The sequence below is a fragment of the Tachypleus tridentatus genome, chromosome 3 (genome assembly GCF_004210375.1).
Source record: "Tachypleus tridentatus isolate NWPU-2018 chromosome 3, ASM421037v1, whole genome shotgun sequence".
NCBI lineage: Eukaryota > Metazoa > Arthropoda > Merostomata > Xiphosura > Limulidae > Tachypleus > Tachypleus tridentatus.
In genome coordinates this window covers 87,325,902-87,346,166 of record NC_134827.1, presented here as the reverse complement: position 1 = coordinate 87,346,166, position 20,265 = coordinate 87,325,902, and the positions used below count along the sequence as shown (strand labels likewise).

The following is a 20,265-nucleotide window of genomic DNA, read 5'->3' as shown; positions in this document are numbered from 1 at the left end:
GTTTAATCGTGGTTGTATGTTTATGGCTGCTACTGTTGGTGTTGTGGCATTTTCTCAGACTGCCACATCATCAGCGAACTGTGAGGAGAATCCATGACTAGGATACTTCAATGGCAAATTGTTTACATACATGATGAAGAGTATAGGGCTAACCACCCCTCCCTGAGGAACGCCAGTTTCTGGAGTAAAGTACTCAGAAAAGGTTCCATCTACATTTTCTATTTTCCTAAAAGTTAGATAACCAGCGAATAATTTCACGCGGTAGTCCCATTTCTTGCATTTGGAACTGGAGACCGTTATGCCATACAGTGTCGAAATACTTCTCAATATCGAGAAAGCAAGCGACAGTGCGTTCTCATTTATTAAAACTATCAACAATTGCTTCTGTTAATCTAACTAAATGGTCTGTAGTTTGTCTGAATTTTCCGAGTCCATTTTGTTCTTCTGGTAATTTTGATGTTATCTCCAGGAACGTGGAGAGTCTGTTACTGATTATTCTCTCAAGAATTTTGCCTGCACAGCTGGTCAGGCTGATTGATCGATAGCTAACTGGGTTATTGGCTGGCTTTCTTTCTTTATGGACTTTTAATACATTTGCATGCTTCCAAGAAACCTGGATATAACCAGAGTATAATGATAAATTAAAACTTGCTGTGAGATGTTCAAATAATTTCAGAGTGACTTTTCTAAGAAGGATGGCTTGTATACCATCTTCTCCTGGTGATATATTTAGAGTTTTTATTATTGCTTCTGTGAGATCTTATACGGAAATTGTGTTTGTGTATTCATTTGTGTTGTTGATTTGATAGTTATTTAAGTTGACTGGGAAGAGTGGTTCAAATAGTTCAATGTTATCCGTTACAAAGTTGTTTACTGTCTATCAAAGGCATCGGCGCATGTATTTTGTGTCTTCACGGAGATGGCGGGTGTGTACGCCATCCATTATGTGAATGCACTGAATGCTGACGTGAAAATTGCTATAAATTCATCCATTTTGGGTAACACTTTCATACTTGTACAACTGCTTTCACTATATTATCTAGATTCTAGCTGCCCTGAAGATCTGGGCCGCACTCAAGAACTCCTGAATGTTTCATGACGATCAGGGTTTGGGATTTAGTGGATAAGACTGAGATGACTGTCGTATTTGTAACAATTGTGAGATTAATTGCGTAAGGGATTTTAGAATTCCTTTGGGCATACCAAAGAATCCTTGAAAATTTCGTAGTGACCAGAAAATTTTCATCACTTTAACACTTGCGGACTTAAATGCTTTATATAAACAAGATTTACTTCCATATGGTCACAGTAAATGTTCTGCTTCAAGAGAAATAAAACAAAAATTAAAAGAAACCAAATATTTTTATTTATTACTTTTGAAGATCGTGTGTCTTGCCGTGTCTTAGCCTATAGAGTGCGTAATTCGTGGCATGCGCGCGTTTTACTGACGTCACGACAGTGCAAACTGCAACTCTAAACGTCCTTTATGTGACGTTATTATAATGTCTGTTGACTGACAGACAACACACTATTGTACAGTGATACGGGTGGTTAAGAAAAGGTGACACTGAAGTCTTCAAATATGAATAGGTATAGCTAATGTAATAAAACAACAGACAGGAATTGTCGAATTCTCGCAAAAATTAGGTACGTCCCTAGAGAGAAAAATTTAAGTGAATAACTATTTAGCAACTCGGTACAATGTGTACTCTTTATGTAGAATAAAGTACTTTTGGTGATGGCTCACTTTATTGTTGTTTGATATTACTAAGATATTAAAGCTTTCCAGTAACACAGTCTGCTCACTTACAACGCTAGAAACCGAGGTAACGTTTGTGAAACTTATTTGTAAACATTCCTGCTTCCTGAAGCTTTTTATTCGATTTTTCAGCTTTGTTCTAAACAATATTTTCAAACATGTTTCTTGAAATATGACAGCTTCAATGTGCTTATTTGGTAGTTTCATAATTTCCGTGTTCGGTGTCAAAGGCACCGCTTTAAGGAGTTCTGTAGTCCCACATATACTGTCTCATGCCTTATTTATATCAATTGTTAGAATGGTCGAGTTAAATAGTAACCACAATGTTGATAAAATACACAGTTTAAGCAGTGAAAGTGTACACTCCAGTAACGCTGCATAGAGTTGGTTGAGGCATGAAATAACATAATTAGTACACAAGTTTATATAACTTCCTTTTTCTTCTCTGTATTGGTTAGTCGGAACATAAAACAGGCCATTTCGATCTTCCACGATGCTGCCGATCTCCTGAGTAATAAATACTTCGTTTAGCTTCGGACCTAAGTCTAGTTTAGTGTGAAGCAGAAAATCATTAGCTCGGACTACATAACCGCTGGGCCGGTTGAACTTCTAAAATTTCGTCCCATGCAGACTTCTATTTCGTATGTCCTTTCCAAATGTTGTTAATTGTATACATCATACACCCATTAAAATGTCAATGATAAAGATATGCAATAACAAAATGTCAATGGTAAATATGTGCAATAAAAAATTGTGTGCATCATACACCCATTAAAATGTCAATAGTAAATATGTGCAATAATAAATTGTATGCATCATACACCCATTAAAATGTCAATAGTAAAGATAGACAATAATAAATTGTATTGATGATACACCCATTAAAATGTCAATGATAAAGATATGCAATAACAAAATGTCAATGGTAAATATGTGCAATAATAAATTGTGTGCATCACACACCCATTAAAATGTCAATAGTAAATATGTGCAATAAAAAATTGTATTGATGATACACCCATTAAAGTGTCAATAGTAAAAAAGAGAGGTGATAAAAAATTGAAGTTGACCTACAACTACCTCAGTGAGTTTATTTTCACATTTGTACATCACGTGCTTGTCAGTGACTTCTGGATAACCTGTTATACGAACCGTAATGATGACGTCCACAATTATATAACATGATAAAATCAACACAACGTGTTTTACGTTCCTTCCGTTACTACTACTCACAGAATGATGTGTTTGTTGACCTGCGTATATAGAGTAATTAAATATTTAACCATCAAATCACAGGCTTGTGTCGATATTTTTCACCACCGATCGTTCCCACATATTTCTTCACATTAAGTAATTTTCACAGCAGAAGAACTGACCAAAGAATTTCTGAGGTCGTTTATTTTCTCTAATAAAATAGGGCCTGGCATGGCCTAGCGCGTTAAGGCGTGCACTTCGTAATCTGAGGGTCGTGGGTTCGCGCCCATATCGCGCCAAAACATGTTCGCCCTCCCAGCCGTGGGGGCGTTATTATGTGACGGTCAATCCCGCTTTTCGTTGGTAAAAAGTAGCCCATGAGTTGGCGGTGGGTGGTGATGACTAGCTGCCTTCCCTCTAGTCTTACACTGCTAAATTAGGGACGGCTAGCACAGATAGCCCTCGAATAGCTTTGTGCGAAATTCCAAAACAAACAAACAAAACATCTAATAAAATATTCAGGGCATCCCACTGGTAACTTTGGGATTAATTGCAATACTGGTGACATTTATCTAAATATGTGTCTGTAATTGTTCTTCACGTGATTAGAGATCCTGTACCAACACAGATACAGTGTGGCATAAAAAAAATTAGAAAAATATCTTCAAAAAAAACTAGTGTGGTGGATAATTGTTATATTGGGTTTAGTATCAATACTATAAAATTTCATTTGAACGTAAAGTGAGATGCATCACTAGTAGTTATACATTTACTGTTTATAGATTTCAAAATATACAGCTAGTAGGTAACTCTAAGCTATATGACTAATTTAATATAACCGATGAGGGAGATCTTCTGTATATTATTATCCTCTCCTCCATCTAGGTTGCCTGTTTGTCTGTGTTTGGCCCAGCATGGCCAGGTGGTTAAGGCACTCGACTTGAGATCTGAGGGTCGCGGGTTCGAATCTCCACAACTCCAAACATGCTCGCCCTTTCAGCCGTGAGGACGTTACAATGTGACGATCAATCCCACTATTCGTTGGTAAAATAGTAGCCCAAGAGTTGACGGTGGGTGGTGATGACTAGCTGCCTTCCCTCTAGTCTTACACTGCAAAATTAGGGACAGCTAGCGCAGATATCCCTCGTGTAGCTTTGCGCGAAATTCAAAACAAACAAACCTGTCTGTGTTTTCGTGCGTGTATTTCGAAAATTAATAGACAAGTGTACGCGAATATTTTACATAACATGAGAAGTCGGTGTGAGACAGCCTTCCCCAAATTTGGTTCTAATCCACATTCGGATTGGGATCACTTTGAAGTTTGTTTGTTTTTTTTAATAATGGGACATTTTGTCAGTTTGGGTTTAATAACGCTGTAAAGTTTGATCGGATTTTTACCAAATTTCATGGGCACAATACGCTTGAGACTCCTTGTGACATTACAAAAATATTGATCGTGGTCGCTGGTCATTTTGGATCTGAAAAGGATTTCCTGAGTTTTAGAAAGTGGAATTTGACGTTATCCAATAGAAACGCATGCAGTCTAGAAAAGGATCGGCGAAAGTATGTGATCTCTTTGATTGCTCCTGTTCCTTGAAGTGTCGCATCAAAGAAAACAGTACTTGATGTGAGAAGTTTTTGTTATAATGACTATCTACATACAGGTTATTCGTCAAGCAATCTTTATTATAATCTAATACGACTCACGATAAACTGATTTTACTTATTTGAATAACATTTCAAATGAAACTGGACCATAAGAACTTCTAATCCATCATAGAGGAAGGAATTGTTAATATAGCAACAACTTTCTAAACATAAAATATCGATGGGATGTTCTGAGCTTTCACATTGTATTTAGCAATTAAAATTGTTTTATTTTGTGTACCTAATATATTTAGTATTAACTTCCGACCTCCAAATATCACAGCATTATGTCTGCGGACTCACACCTCTAGAAACATAGTTTCGATACCTGTGGTGGGCAGAGCACAGTTAGCCCATTGTGTAGCTTTGTGTTTAATTCCAATCAATCAATCAATTAACTTACGATAAAAGCAAGCTGCCACCTGTGGTCACAGCACAGACAGCTCTTTATATAGATTTGCGCTTAACAAGAACAAGCAAAGCAAACAATTCACTTAGATGAAAACTAAAAGTCAATCCGGTGTTAGGCATAGCTGATTAAATAAGCTGTTCTTACTATAAAATAAGAATTCATTGTTTCATCAGTTCGGTAGCTTTGCTAATAACAATATTTCTTAAACATAAACCCAATAATATCTCATGAGGGTCAACCAACGTAGGAAATTTATATTAGTTCTAAGTCTATGTACCAAACTATAACAGTATGAAAATAATAAAACTCAAAAGTAATTAATAATTTTAATAGACGCACCATGAAATAAAGAAGGTAGTTCCGAGTTGGTGTAACGAATGTGAAAGTCGGTTTGAAAAAGTAAAGATGAAATTCCATTAGCACTGGGAACGAGTCAGCTAAACTTGAATTTTATTCATTGAACTCTGGAAACATATATACGTATATTAAACGTGTGTGTCTGTGTATAACCATTTGAATTTTCTCTAGCAGAAATTGAACCATACAGGCATTACCTCAACATTTCATGAAATGATCAATTTACGTGTCTACTGGTCTGTAATTTTGATTATTGTAACATGAATTAAACTAGCAAGTTTCCAATGTTTATTGGTCAGCAATGTATCATATAATGTAATATCGAATGTTCCCGAATGACCTTATAATGCCTCATAAAGCACATACACCACCCATAAGTATCGTTTTCTGTTCTCGACACTATTCAAACCTGGTCTTCTACCCCTTGTTTAATTTTGTGATCATTGGATATTAGAATTTGTTTTTTATAGATTTAAAGTGTGTATGCAATGATAAGACTCTAAAGTTGAAACTATAGTAAATATACAGATGTCAATAGAATGTCGATCATATCTCTAACCTGTATACTAAGTGCAGTCGATGTATACTTGGGTACAGTCGATGCTTTTTGTTTAATGAGTTTTAACCTTTATTTTGAAAACGCATTATCCTAACAGCTTTAAATTTTGTTGTAACGCACAGTTTTTCCAGGGAAACAAAAGAAGGAAAACAGAACGTGCTTCCTCAAGCTCACTGGGACTTTATTTAATAAATTAGTAGTGAACAAAAAGTGCTTTACTGGACCCAAACATATTTTAAACTCGAACGGAAACGCCACTATCGAGCGAGTGGAACTGTTGCCACAGAGGTTTGTTCGGGTATCAACTGCCAATATAAAGGAAATTAATATATTTTTTCAACGACTCCTTTTTCTCCCACTAGAGGTTACTCAACTGGAGTTGTTTAGCGACCAAACATAAATTTTTATATGGGCAGCTGTTGATAGACCATGGACATAGTTAAAACAGTATGTATCATTTATAAAGTGCAAACACGTTTTATGTAGAATAATAATAATATGTTGTTTTGTTTTACTTGTTTTTATCACAACAAAGGTAATCTTGTATGCTTTTATGAACAATACACTATACCAAAACATGTTTTATCATTAGCAAACGCCTTTGTAACAGTATACCAAGTTATGAAGTCGAGTTGATACTGTTTTGTTGGTTTTTGTAAGGCCAACGAAAAATTAATCATTCTTTACGTCATCATGACTAAGAGCGTATTTGACTGCGTATAAGAATATTGGAGGTACGCACCGCGAAACGTGCACTTTTAGCTGTGGATGGCAGACAATCCCATTACAAAATCCTAGCGCATCCCTTGTGATACTAGATACTGGTCAGCAGTTTAAATTAGGGACTACTATGCCTAAATTCCAGATGTCATTGACTTGACCGTTTAGCCCAAATGCACATGAGATATGCTATTTTATCCCTTAATTTGTTTATCGTCTGATATTACGTTTCAAGATGAAGAAAGTGCTCACCGTGTAAAGCTGGAACTGTAGAGTTTATAAAAGTTAAATTTTTTTTATGAAATTCTCTGTTAATATAATTCATTCGTCAACCTTTCGTGACATATGGATATTGTTTTTATCTAGTTTATTTTGTGTGTTTTTTTATATAATGCATAATTCACTTGGCCTTTAAGTTTGATATAGGTAAGTAATTGCATGTCGGTGCACTATCCAAGCAACGCCGGATTAAGGCATGGGCTTAACGGGCTGAAGCCCAGGACCTAACACTAATTAGGGAGCCTCAAGCTATGACTGTAACTGTACTGCACGTAGAGGTTCTGTCTCAAGGAGGCCTTTATAAATTGAAAAGTCTATGACTAATAAAACCCTTAATCCGGCCTTGTATCCTAGGGCAATTATTGGATATATCGTATTATGAACCCCTTCAACCTTCGTTGTGTTTTTCAGGTATTCTAACTGTATGTAGTTGTTTCTCAACTGATATTGGCTAAAGATTGTACCATTAGATTGAGAGGAAATAAGATACATCTTACGGTGACACTTGCAATCGATTTGGATAGAATGTCATATAAATTTATATATAACGTTCTGTTGATTGATTCTGTTTCTGTTTATATCACTTTTCTGCTTTATTTTCTTCTCTTCGTCCCATCATTTTTTTTACTTTATATTTAACAGAATTAAAGTTCAAATAACCTTCTTCCTTTTAAAAAAAAAGTTAATTATGCAGTAGATTTATTAGAGCTGTAAAAGAATCATAAATGTGATATTTTTACCTATCTGTTCCGGTTATAACATAATTCGCATCGAAAATTATGTGATGTATTTAAGTGTGCAGAAGAAAGATGTTAGAGCAGTGAAATATTTACCTGTGTGAAAGTAAACAAGTTATGAATTACCCCAGTGGTTATCTCGTATCTGTGTTTGTATATACAACAAAGGACTTTCATGTAGTGAGCTACACAACTGTTATACAATAGAGACATGACTTGAAAATGGTTTTATTCTCATGGTTGGAAATAAATTTTAAAATTCTGTAAGAAATTGATTTTTATTTAGCTATTGATATTTTATAACGAACAGTCACCCTGAGACTTGAACAGTTTTAGTTTAATAATAGTTTCATTACAGAACTTGTTTTAAACCCGAGATAGATCGTAACGACTGTGTTTTGTTCTGTTTTACTTTCGAACCAACACTGTATCCGAAACGGAATCAATCAGCTCGCACGTTTAAACCAGATACGCTACGTGCTGATGAACACGTTCTCTGAAAAACAAACAAACAAAAAACAATAATCAAACGAAATATACATCAGACAATTAAAGAATAAATAAAAAATACCCTATAAATGAAGTATTCTTAAGTAAAACTCTCGAGCCTTTGACTCTCTTTAGGTGAAAAACTCTGACACTGGCCACATTATATTTATTCTGAGACAATGTGAGTGAAAAAAACGGACGAATACGGTATAATGTATCAAACATACTACATCTACAATTATTACCAGCGAGGCTTACAACCAGCATCAGGTGTGTTGAGATATGACAAGGACGTATTTATATCACCAACTTTCATAAACAATAAGAGTTTTGGTGTAAAATAGACTACGTAAGTGAAATGTAATTATCTGTTTTATGTTTAGAAACCGGAATTTTTCAAGTGATGATTAATGTTTTTTATTTTTATCGCCAATATATGTTTGTTGTTATTTTCATTTTACGTGAACTAACGTTAGGAGTGAACCGGGCATGACATGGCCGCTGGTTATGGCGCTTAACTCGCAATCTGAAGGTCGTGGGTTCGATTCCCGTCATAACGAACTTGCTCAACCTTTCAGCCTTGGAGGAGTTATAGTGTTACGGTCAATCCCACTATATGTTGGTAAAAGATTAGTTCAAGAGTTGGCGGTGGGTGACAGTGACTAGATGCCTTCCATTTAGTCGTTCACTGCTAAGTTAGGGACGGCCAGTTCAGATAGCCCTCGCGAAATTTAAACCAAAGACTAACGTAGCGAACCAGCAATTATGTTTTTCGTGTTACTTTTCACCGCCATCAGAAGTCGTCTTTAACAATGTCAGCCGTTAAAAGTATGAAACTTCTTTTATTCACCACAATGTTTGTTGTAGGTTGTAACTAATCTTTTCAGAAAACCAGCAAACAGACTACGGACGTACAACCTTTACCATTCTTTAAACAATTGTCCCCCCAATAAGTCAGCGGTGCATCCACGAACTTAAAACCCTTGAATCTGGGGTTATTCTCCGTGGTGTGGACAAAGTGAAAGAAATCTAGTTGTGTACTCTTGCGTTAAAACAAACAAAGAATCGTTACACAAATTTGTAACCCCCGTTACGTGGTCAGTAATAAATTCATTTATTCGAATTCGGACAAACAGTTTCGCTTCCAGTTGTTTTGAGTGCGTTGAGGGCCTGGCATGGCCAAGCGCGTAAGGCGTGCAACTCGTAATCCGAGGGTCGCGAGTTCGCGCCCGCGTCGCGCTAAACATGCTCGCCTTCCCAGCCGTGGGGGCGTATAATGTGACGGTCAATCCCACTATTCGTTGGTAAAAGAGTAGCCCAAGAGTTGGCGGTGGGTGGTGATGACTAGCTGCCTTCCCTCTAGTCTTACACTGCTAAATTAGGGACGGCTAACACAGATAGCCCTCGAGTAGCTTTGTGCGAAATTCCAAAAAACAAACGAGTGCGTTGATTAGCCACATCTTACCATAGACGACGAAACGTATTTGAAATCAGTACGGTAAAAACATGCAAGTGTGGTAATATTTTATATAAAACCGAGATGCAAAATGGAATACGTACAGCGAGAAAGGTGAAGCAATTAATTTACAGTTAAATAATAATAACACGGTTATTATTATGAAATAATATTTTGAAACGACGACGACCAGCAAATACATCAACGCTTCGTGCAACAGGTATATCATTTCCCACACGAGAATGGTTGTACGGCATGCATGTGCGACATTCACTTTGCAGATCTTCTGAATGTATACGGGCGATCGGCAAAGGGGTACTAGTACCACACGTTAAATTAAACTACACTTTCATTTGGCGTCAGTTTCAAATATTAAAAGTTGTAATAGCTGAGAAACTCGAATTGCTTCTCATATTTCTTATAACTTGAACTCGATCATTGGTGGTGATGCGCCCAAGTTCTAGCAACTTTAAACGACATTGGTTGTTCTAGCTATTAACAAAAACTTGTGACAGCCAGACGGTTCTGACTTGTATAGACAGATAGATGGATAGAGTCGCACATGTTATATTTATTATTGATTAATTCTTCAAAACGGGACCGATGTTTTTCAAGTTTGCGCACATGAAACAGGGTGGTCTTTCACGGAGTAAACAATGACGTATCGATTGTTTCAGATCGAAACAGTTTTTATTAATAATGACTGTGAAACTAGAACTTTGTAATACATGTGATCAAAAACCTTATCTACATAAGTGCGTGTTTTTACCGTTAGGATTTGTATATAAGTTGAATAATTAAGCCGTTGCGTGACTCCATTATAACTTATTGGTGAATATTCTGGGAGAATTAAAAGTATTTTATGACTTGATACACGTTCATAAATACGTACGTAATTCATAAGTAACTGTTAAAAGTTTGCATAATTAAAAGAATAAAAGTATTCTTTATCTATATAATATAAGTAAAAGTATTCTTTATCTATATAATTAATTATAGTTTTGAAATCGATTTAAATAAAAATGATTTATTTTTATTTACATTGTAGTCATGTCGATACCACTGATCTAATACGAAATATTATTTACAGTTAAAGTTGTTTTGGACGAAGTCTGTCGAGACTTATATTGATTGGATGTTTAGATAGAATAGGGGGGTTTTAGAGTGTCGATAGATGTTTAGCGAACTGGCTTTAAACTGTCATACATCTGTTCATATTTTGTCTTCGATATCTTTTTCGTGGCACTTAGAATGTAATACTCTATCGTGACTATTTTAATTGTTCTTGTATTGTCACACCTCATTGTTATCGTAAGCTGTTTGAAATAAATGACCTTTCTAAACATGGACATCTTCATTTCAGTTTAGGTGTCATAGTAACAGTTTAGCGGTTTAGTTTAAATGTTAGATATAACTAATTCAAAATATTATTTCTCTGGTCTCTTCCGTAGTTTAATAGTAATATATAGACCCTAACACAAATCAACTTATTCTAGGCCTTAACAGACGTTCAGTTTTTGTCGTTCTTTAAACAGCCTTGTAAGTCCCTCTATCTTATGCACAGCAACTTTGATGTATCAGTTAGCCACAGTCATAGATTTTGCCATAGGCGTCGTTGATATGACTTCAAATAAAGACGTGTGAGGGCGATAACTTCGTTTCGGAACAATTTTAGAAAGTTTCCAAATTATGACATTTCTCAGAACCGATCCCAGCGGTTGAAATACAATCCTTATCCCGTTCACTGAGATGGTTCAGGCCTTTGCTCTCCTACGTTGACACTGAATAACCAGAATAACTGCACCACTGTTTTTGTCTGTACAAAGAGAAATATACAAAAGTCGGTTTTTAAGCCTTTTTTTTTAATCGTCGTCAGCAATTACTAACGTAAATGTACTGGTGAGCTACAACGTCTAGCATACGAGATCAATAACTCACTTTATGGGACCATATCCCAGCATAATTTCCATTATATATACTAGCCGATTACCCGTAGCGCCAATGCATTAGATCCGCGTGTGACGTATTCATGACATCATATCTACACCCTGTGTGTTTGTAAACAAATAGCACCACTTCTAGAACATTTTTCTAAGTTTTTCTCAATTTCTGGCCACAAATGGCAGTTTTTCACTTGAATACTCGATAGATACATGAAAAACCGATGAAACAGAACTGTTTCTGACACCATTTATCACAAATATAGAAGTGTTTCTGATGCTATTCATTCAGGTCGAAACGTTGTTCTCTCCTCATCACTAAAAGTGTTAATACCCATACCAGCCGTTCTGAGATACATTTTGATTTCAAGTGGGTTTTTCGTCATCAAGAACCCCTAAGCAATTGCTCCTTTTTTACCCGCTGGATAAAAATTTCAAAAGTTATTAAAACTGATTAACATCATTGCTAAATAATCCAAAATATCGCATATACAAAAAGGAGTAGAAAAAAGAAATGAAAGTTGCTGATGTAGGTTAACAGTTGCAAATGAGATGAGGTAGCACTTCTATAAAAACACCAGTTGCTTGTTGATATCAGAACTCATTCCTTCTCTTTTATATAAAATCCCAGTTTTCATTTTACAATAATGCCTTGTTAATTTTGTATTTAATACCCTAATCCAATTTGTAACACCCTTTTAAATATGTCAGTGATGAAGCTTTGCTTGGATTTGCTGACAGGTTAAGAACATTGTTTGCAATGGCTTTTGTGGAGTTTTATACAATAATTTGGACTGTAAATGAAAAGGGAGTAATTAACAAATATAAAAGAAGTGTTTATAGGGTATTTGCGAAGGAAGGAAACTAAGAGCTGTAGTTTTTGATATTAATCTGTTTCTCTCTTTGTGTTTCTCTGGAAAATGTCATGTTGATACCCTTTATTTCTATTCTAATTGTTGAAACAGCCCTACTGGGCTGAAGTTTCTTTCTCGTATTCTCGAAACCTTTCCTTATGTGACAAGAAAAGGGGACATTGTTCCAATAAAGAGTTTGAATAAAGAAAGAAAATTTACAGCTTTTAGGAACATGACTACTGTGTAACAAAACCATTACAAAACAGTTGTTAGAATTTAAAATTTGCTTCTAAAGGTAGGTAAAATAATCAATAAAAACAATATGACACCAAAGATTTTAATATTCATGAAGTAAGCAACGTTTACCAAAGATGTAGAAAAGAATACATATGCTGATGTTAGAACTGAACCAATCATTAAAAATTTAATTGATTAATAGCGAGATATATGCTAATGAATTTTTTATGTGTACGCTTTCATATATACCTGAAAAGTCATCTAATTCCATGAAATACCATAATATCTTTAATTTTACAAGTGACTGGCCTTAATTCTTATTTATATTTAACAAGTGACTTTTTATATGTTTTTTATTAAGAAAAAAATTAAATTTAATGTAACATTTAGCATTTTTTAAGCATAGAATGTAAGTTATTTCGTTTTTATGCTAATCGTTTAAGGAATGTTGTCAGTAATGTTATAATAAAACTATTGCATGTTTTTCTATTGGCATACACAATGGAGTCTATAATTGATTTCCTGATAATAAGATAGTTTCATATCAAAGTCTAGAGTTGTGAGCTTGGGTAATATGATAGCTTCATATCAACAAATAAGATCTAGAGTTGTGAGCTTGGATAACATGATAGCTTCATATCAACTTATAAGATCTAGAGTTGTGAGCTTGTGTACTTTTTTGAATTTGCCAAATCAACTATGTAAAAACCTATTAAGTATAGTTTTTACCTGTATATTTTATCGTTATCTTTTAGTTATGTCCCTTGGTATATTTTTATAAGTAGCACATCCCAGTTTCTTTTCTCTGTATCCAATTCACTTTGGAAAACTACATATACATATATAGACAGAGAGGGCAATAAATAGAAGAAATATTTGTGTTGTTGTAATCCTCATTTTATAGAACTGGTTGTTTATTGCTGACTGATGTAACATTTTGTGGAACTTCTTAGAAACAGATCTTGCCTTCATCAAACTCTTTGTTATGGATTTATGAAAATCATTCTCAAAAAATAATACAAAGTTAACTTTGATAATCTACAATCAAATGGAAAAATTCAAGCTATATAACATTCTTATTTCATATGATCATATACTTTCAGAAAACAAAAGCCATTGATTATACATAGTTTGGTGCTTTTCTGATAGTTACAATTGATTATCATGTTATAGATTTATTCTTCTCCCCTATTTTGCAACTGTATCCATTAAGTAAAAGGGAAAATCTTAAACTAACAAATAATACATACTTCTTATTGAAGTACCAATATTAAATAGTGTATAAACTATATGCTGCTGACATTGATATAGTATAGCTGAAATATTTTTACAGGGTTATGCATCATAATACACCACACTTACAGGAGGTACTGTAAACAGTGAAAACATACATTAAAAACTTATGAGCTCATGAGAATTACAATCAAGTTCAAAGGAAAAAAAAAGGTTGTAACAATTGTTTGTGCTTTCTCTGAACATTGTGTGTCTTTGTGTTTAACTACAAATAAGCAAGTCACAAAATACAATTTAATGTTCAAATGACAAAAGGCCTGGCATGTCCTGTTGATTAAGGCACTCATCTCACAAACTGCAGGTAATGAAATCAAAACTTGCTGCCAAACATGCTCACCCTTTCAGCCATGGGGGCATTATAATGTTATGATCCATCCCATTCTTTGTTTGTATAGATTGGCAGTTAGTGGTGTCAACTTGACTGTCTTCCCTGTAGTTTATCCCACAAATTTAGGGATGGCTGGTGCAAATAGCTCTTCAGTAGCTCTAGACAAAGTGTAACAAAATCAAAATATGAGGACTTATTAGAAATTGTTATGTATTCATATACACCATTGTGTTATTAGTTCATATATAAACTAATTATATTAAAGAAAAATTACTTTCTTGGTACATTGAGTAAATATAGAAAGGATAAGTTTAGTATTATTATTATTGTTATTATAATTGATAATTGAAATAAATGTAAAATTTAAACAAGGTTGTTTGTTTGAGGTGGGGTTATATTATTATTACCACAAAAAAAGTTGTATATCAACATACAGCTGATACTACTGACCAGAAATAAGTGCTGAAAGATAAAAATAAATAAGTGAACTAGGTTTATTATTTATGATTTTTATTATATGTAAGAAATTCTTAAATTTGGTGAATGTTATGAGCAAGTCTGTACAGTGGATGTCTCATAATTGATGTGTTTTTGGTTGTTTTTTTTAGGCCTTAATAGTAAACATTTGATTTTCTTACATCCTGCTTTGATGGTTTTTTAACAGGAATTTGCCACATTGAACAAAGAGTTAAATCAAACCAAGGAACAGTTGATAGAGAGAGAAGAGGAGATTCAGGAGTTAAAGGCAGAAAGAAACAACACTCGGGCAAGTGAATAATGACGTTTTATTTGTAAGGAAATGTATGAAAGTAAAATAAATTATGGATAAAAAAGTCATTTCACAAATTGCACACTTAATTCTTTTTTGATAGCTCCTACAGTTGAATGACTTACTTTGTGACATGGATGTGAAATTGGTGTAAGTGAATGTTTGCTGCTTAATAAAACCTGTCGAATTACTAAAACATTCTTGGAGTACTAGAACGTTCTTTGTTTGAAATACATACTGACATTTAAGTAAAATGCTTATATACGAAGAGAGAAGTTGGCCCTGCTGTAAATGTGTCTTATACACACACACACACACATATATATATACAGTAAAACCTGTCTAAGGCAGAATCGCACAGTATCGAGTAAAATTTCCGGCTTAAGCAGGTTTTCCAGTTTAAACAGTGAACAGGCATTTTCTTAATTATGTACAATTTTTGAGCAGAACGCTACACTTGCTTGACTCAAAGGAAGTAAGACGTTTGTGAATAAAGTTATTATACTGTTTATGCTATATTTATTAGAATAAGAACAAAAATAAACCTTCAAAATATACACAAGTACACAAAATCATAATCAAATTTATTTGAAGAAAGTGTCCAATTTCAACTTTTTTTTTTTTTATATGCTTTCTCATGCAGTTAAAAGAGAATGCCAATTCTACGGCCTTTTCATGAAGTTCATTTTCCCCCTTTATTTTTGCATACAATTTAATAATGTTAATATAACTTAACACTTGCGATGAAATAGGAATTTCTATTTCCTCACCATCTTTTCCATTTTGTTTACCTTCTGAATCTCTGCACTGTTACCACCTTGTAATTCTATTATACATTTTAAATCAGTTTCTGTTAAAACATTCTTGTCAACGTTTACAAAACGTTCCGTGTTCTCAAAAGCATCTGCATCAATCTTTTCAACCAGAGTTTGGATTTCACTAGAATCGTCATAACAAACAACGTCTCCACAATCTCTGCCATTATCAAAAATAAATTCACAGTTTTGAAAGCACTTTATCAGGCATTCATCTATTACATTTTTGATTGAATGATTGAGAAATGCAATTACATCTAACACATCAGTTTTCATGGTCATTTCAGATGCTCTCTTACAGTCATCCATACTTGCAATAATATGCTGAAGGATCAATATTCTGTATTTCAATTTTATACACTGTATAATGCCATTATCTAGTGGCTATAGAACTGATGTTGTACATGGAGGTAGAAAGATTAAACAAACATTTGAAAGTTGAACTTTTGGGTGACAAGTTGTATTATTTAGGAAAAGTAGAATATTCTTATTTTCTTGTTCTATTCTTTTGTTTAATTTGTTCAATAATTCCTCGAATATAGCACTTGTCATCCACACTTTATTATTTACTTTCCATTCCACAGGAAGTTGATTCTTCCTAAAATTTTTGAAACAGTGGATTTTCACTTTTACCTAAATTTTAAAATTAGGGAAGGTAGGAATTTATTTTTTTTCGTGAGAATTATTTAAAGAGTAAAATTTTGTATTTAAAAGAAATATATATTTCTAAAAATCATGAATTTAATTTAATGTAAAAATAATGATGGCAGAAAAAAGAACAGAATATATTTAACCAATACTTACTGTAACAAAATATCCAAGAATTTATTAATATTTAAACAAATTATTAATCAAACAACAATTTATTAACTTGTTGATAGATGAGGTAGGAAAGATAGTTTTCCGTCCACATTACACGGGTTCCACCATATAGAGGGCCTTTCATAAGAGAAATCTCAAGATGATGCTGCAAAATTTTGATACATGTATTTCCGGCTTGTACAGGTTTCCGCCTCATAAAGTTTCTGGCTCAGACAGGTTTTACTGTATTAAGAGTCTTTCATATATATCTATAAAATAAGCTTCGTGTTTCATATTTAATAGCTAAATATCCCATTTCTCAGTTAATCTTTAGATTAATACAAAAGTTATTCTTCTTAATTTGTTTTGAACAATGCAAATTAGTTCTTTGTGAAAGACGCATTTTCAAGTTGGAAACGTACGTGGCTGTGTTCATGCTTGTGTGTGTGTTTAGCTGTATAATTATTTAGGTAAGCTTCTGTACTAACTTAAAATCAGTTATATAAATATATAATAGATGCACAAAAACTTTCACCGAAAAATGCGTTACGTGCTTTAACTAACTGCAACACGTGAAGTGGGTAGTTTAATAGTTTTGGATATTTTTGATATATATATTCAGAAGAAGTTATCTGATAGAAAATTCATAAATTTCAATTAAAGACAAATAAAACATTAAAAATTCTTACGAAATTATCAAAATTATTAGAAAAATGAACAAAACTACAATACTGATTTGTAACACACACCTCTTCGGCCTGGCATGGCCTGCTGATTTGGGCCTTGACTCGTAATGTGAAGACCGTAGGCTCAAACCTTGTTACGTAGAGGCGTTATAGTGTCACGGTCAATTCCATTATTCCTTGGTAAAAGAGTGGATCAAGAGCTGGGATTGGGTGGTGTTTGTTAGTTGCCTTCTCTCTAGGCTGTTACGTGTGGCTTTAAGTGAATTTAAAACTAAGCTACGAGTTCATACCTCACTGGGTATTGGCTTCAAAGGGGTCAGGATACGTGCAAGATTCTCCACCTTCATGTAATATTTAAATTCATATTATACTGAAACAGCTACCGTCGGCTCTTTAAGAACTAAACACCGCTGGTAAAAAATGGAAAAAAAAATTGTAGTACCCTCTGACAGAAGCAGTCAAATATACATTAAATGATTTTTAGACAATACCAAACTCCACAAAATAATAAATATAGCACCACTCATTTCATTGAAATGGCGAAATAACATCTTATACCATATGTAATCAATATGTCCATGACCTCTGTCCTCACAGACTCGACAGAATGAATGTCTGGGGTGTGGCACCAAATACATCACCATTAACCAGGTCTTGCCATGTCATCTATATCAATTGTATTTATAAGGTATTTATATTAAATAGGCTTCTGATGGTGTGATCTGTAGGAAAGTGATGTTTACCAACGAACCGTTTCGTGGATTAATATTTAATCAAACTGAACGAAGTGTTAAATAGCACGAAATGCTGTAACAAAATTCATGGGCATGATGCCGAAGAGGGCAGTAGGAATAGTGAAATAAATTATATTGTTATTCGCTAATTCTCGTGATTTATCATTTGGAAATATCAGTTATCAAGGATCAAAGAAGTTTAAGTTGTACCTTATCCTCTCATATCTCCCGTTTACGACCGAGTGTGTCTGTGTATTTTTTTTAGAGCAAAGCGACATCTGGCTCTCTGATTTTTTTAAATCCGTAGACTTACCACTGTCCCAGCGGGGAACTTTCTACGACCGAAGTACCGGTAGAGATAGATCTTCGCCTGTAACCGAATGACCAGGCGTGATTTAGTGGTTCACGTATTAGGATTGTGACTTGAGGATTTGTGGTTCGAGTAAATTCCACTGTTTGATCAGATAAGAGTAACTCGAGAGGTGATTTTGAGAGGGGGTTTGCTGATGACTAGCTGTTTTTCTTCCAGTCTGTCAGTTTAAAATTAGAGACGTCCTTGTATAGCTTTGTGAAATATTCTGAAACAGTCGCACGTAAATGTAAACATACATATCTGTAAACATTTGAACAACCGAAATTCCCCACTGTCAGCCTTATATATAATACGCTTGCATGGCAATTCATAAAGTAGCATTAGGTTTTCTTTCTCGCTATTTTATCGTATGAAGAATTTTAACTTTTTCTTAACGTTTATACATTTCGTGTATAGGAGTTGTTTTATTTTGCTTTATTATTTATAAGAAACTAAAGTTTTAACGTGTTGTGTTTCAGTACAGAGTGTAAAATATAGCTTTGATGTCTGTTAGAAGTGAAACAAGACATTCAGTGGAATTAATCCGTTACCCTTGAGAAAGTTGATGTGTGCTCTACTCTGTAGTAAAGTAATTTTTATAAACGGCATTGTACTATTATATTTCACGTGACAGTTTAACATACGAGTTGAGTTGTTGGCATCGCTATTCAAAGTTAGAAGCCTAAATTTAGTAGCAGGTAATTTAATGTTCATGAAATTTACCTACCGATACAAAACTGTATATATATGCGTATAAACTGTGTCACGTCAGTCGTACTTCCAAATTACAGAGCAAACACAACTCCAATATTTTATTCAAATATCTCAGAGTGACTCAGAACTACAAGTGTTGTTTAGGTAGCAGACGTTTTAATTTGTGTACGAAGTCATTGAACGTAGTGTTTCTTGCGATTCGTTTCACCGTTTGTTGAATGTAGTAGGAATCAATCATGTAAATTACACCGTTAAGCTACACGGCTATATAATATACGCACTCTTACACACGTACGCGTATATTTGAAAATCTTAAACATAGATTGAGATATGTCCTGTTAAGACAATAGTAAATAACTATTTAGTAGGACTTTACTTTGTAGGTTTTAGACCATGAATTTAGTGAATGGCATTTTAAGAATTTAGTATATAATGTGGGTAATGTGGATTTGTGCTAAACCTTTTTTTTTTATTTTACATCAGTTCATGAGCGTCAGAATTGTACGCTACAATGGGGAGGTAGGAACTCGTCTAGGCTTTTCAAAATGATGTGAAAACAATGCCATCTTCTATCAATAAACAATTTATTGGCCAGCAGCAAATTTCGACTTGTGTTTTTATGTGCCCTAGCGTTGTGTTTATGATTACAAGTGCTCGATAATATATTTAAAATACTACACCATTTTCAATTTTTATGTATACGTTTTCAGAATGGGGAGGAGTGTGATGAATATAACGAATAGAAAAGTGTATAAAGATATTGAATTTGTTCTGTAGTTTAAACCTTACAATTCAAATCTGCTAAGCTTTGTAAGTTTAAAAGGAAAAAACAATTGGTTGTTGGAAACATTTTGAAACTATGTGTGTGTGTGTGTGTATAAGAAACTATACATGTAACGTCTACGTGCCACACTTTTACCGCTTTCAAACATGATATTGTGTTTATTGTACTGGTCATTAGCAAGCATATCGAAGATACTCGCATGGCATTACGTGGATGGTGGGATGGTGTACCTGTGCGTCATTCGATAACACAAAGACAGTTGTAAGAGGTAGAATTTAAATAATCGAAAGACTATTATACGTGAGAAAATAAATAAAGGGATTTTCAAATTCCTTGAGGTGGGATCGTG

The 20,265-nt window shown here is 34.2% G+C and overlaps 1 pseudogene across 1 annotated transcript in view; it reads left to right on the top strand.

Moving 5' to 3' along the window:
• Positions 1-20,265, top strand: part of LOC143247413 (liprin-alpha-1-like) — a 246,589-nt pseudogene that overhangs the window by 158,952 nt on the left and 67,372 nt on the right. Inside the window, exon 2 of the transcript XR_013026557.1 lies at positions 14,926-15,027. The product of XR_013026557.1 is annotated as a liprin-alpha-1-like (transcript). The remainder of the gene's footprint in view (positions 1-14,925; positions 15,028-20,265) is intronic.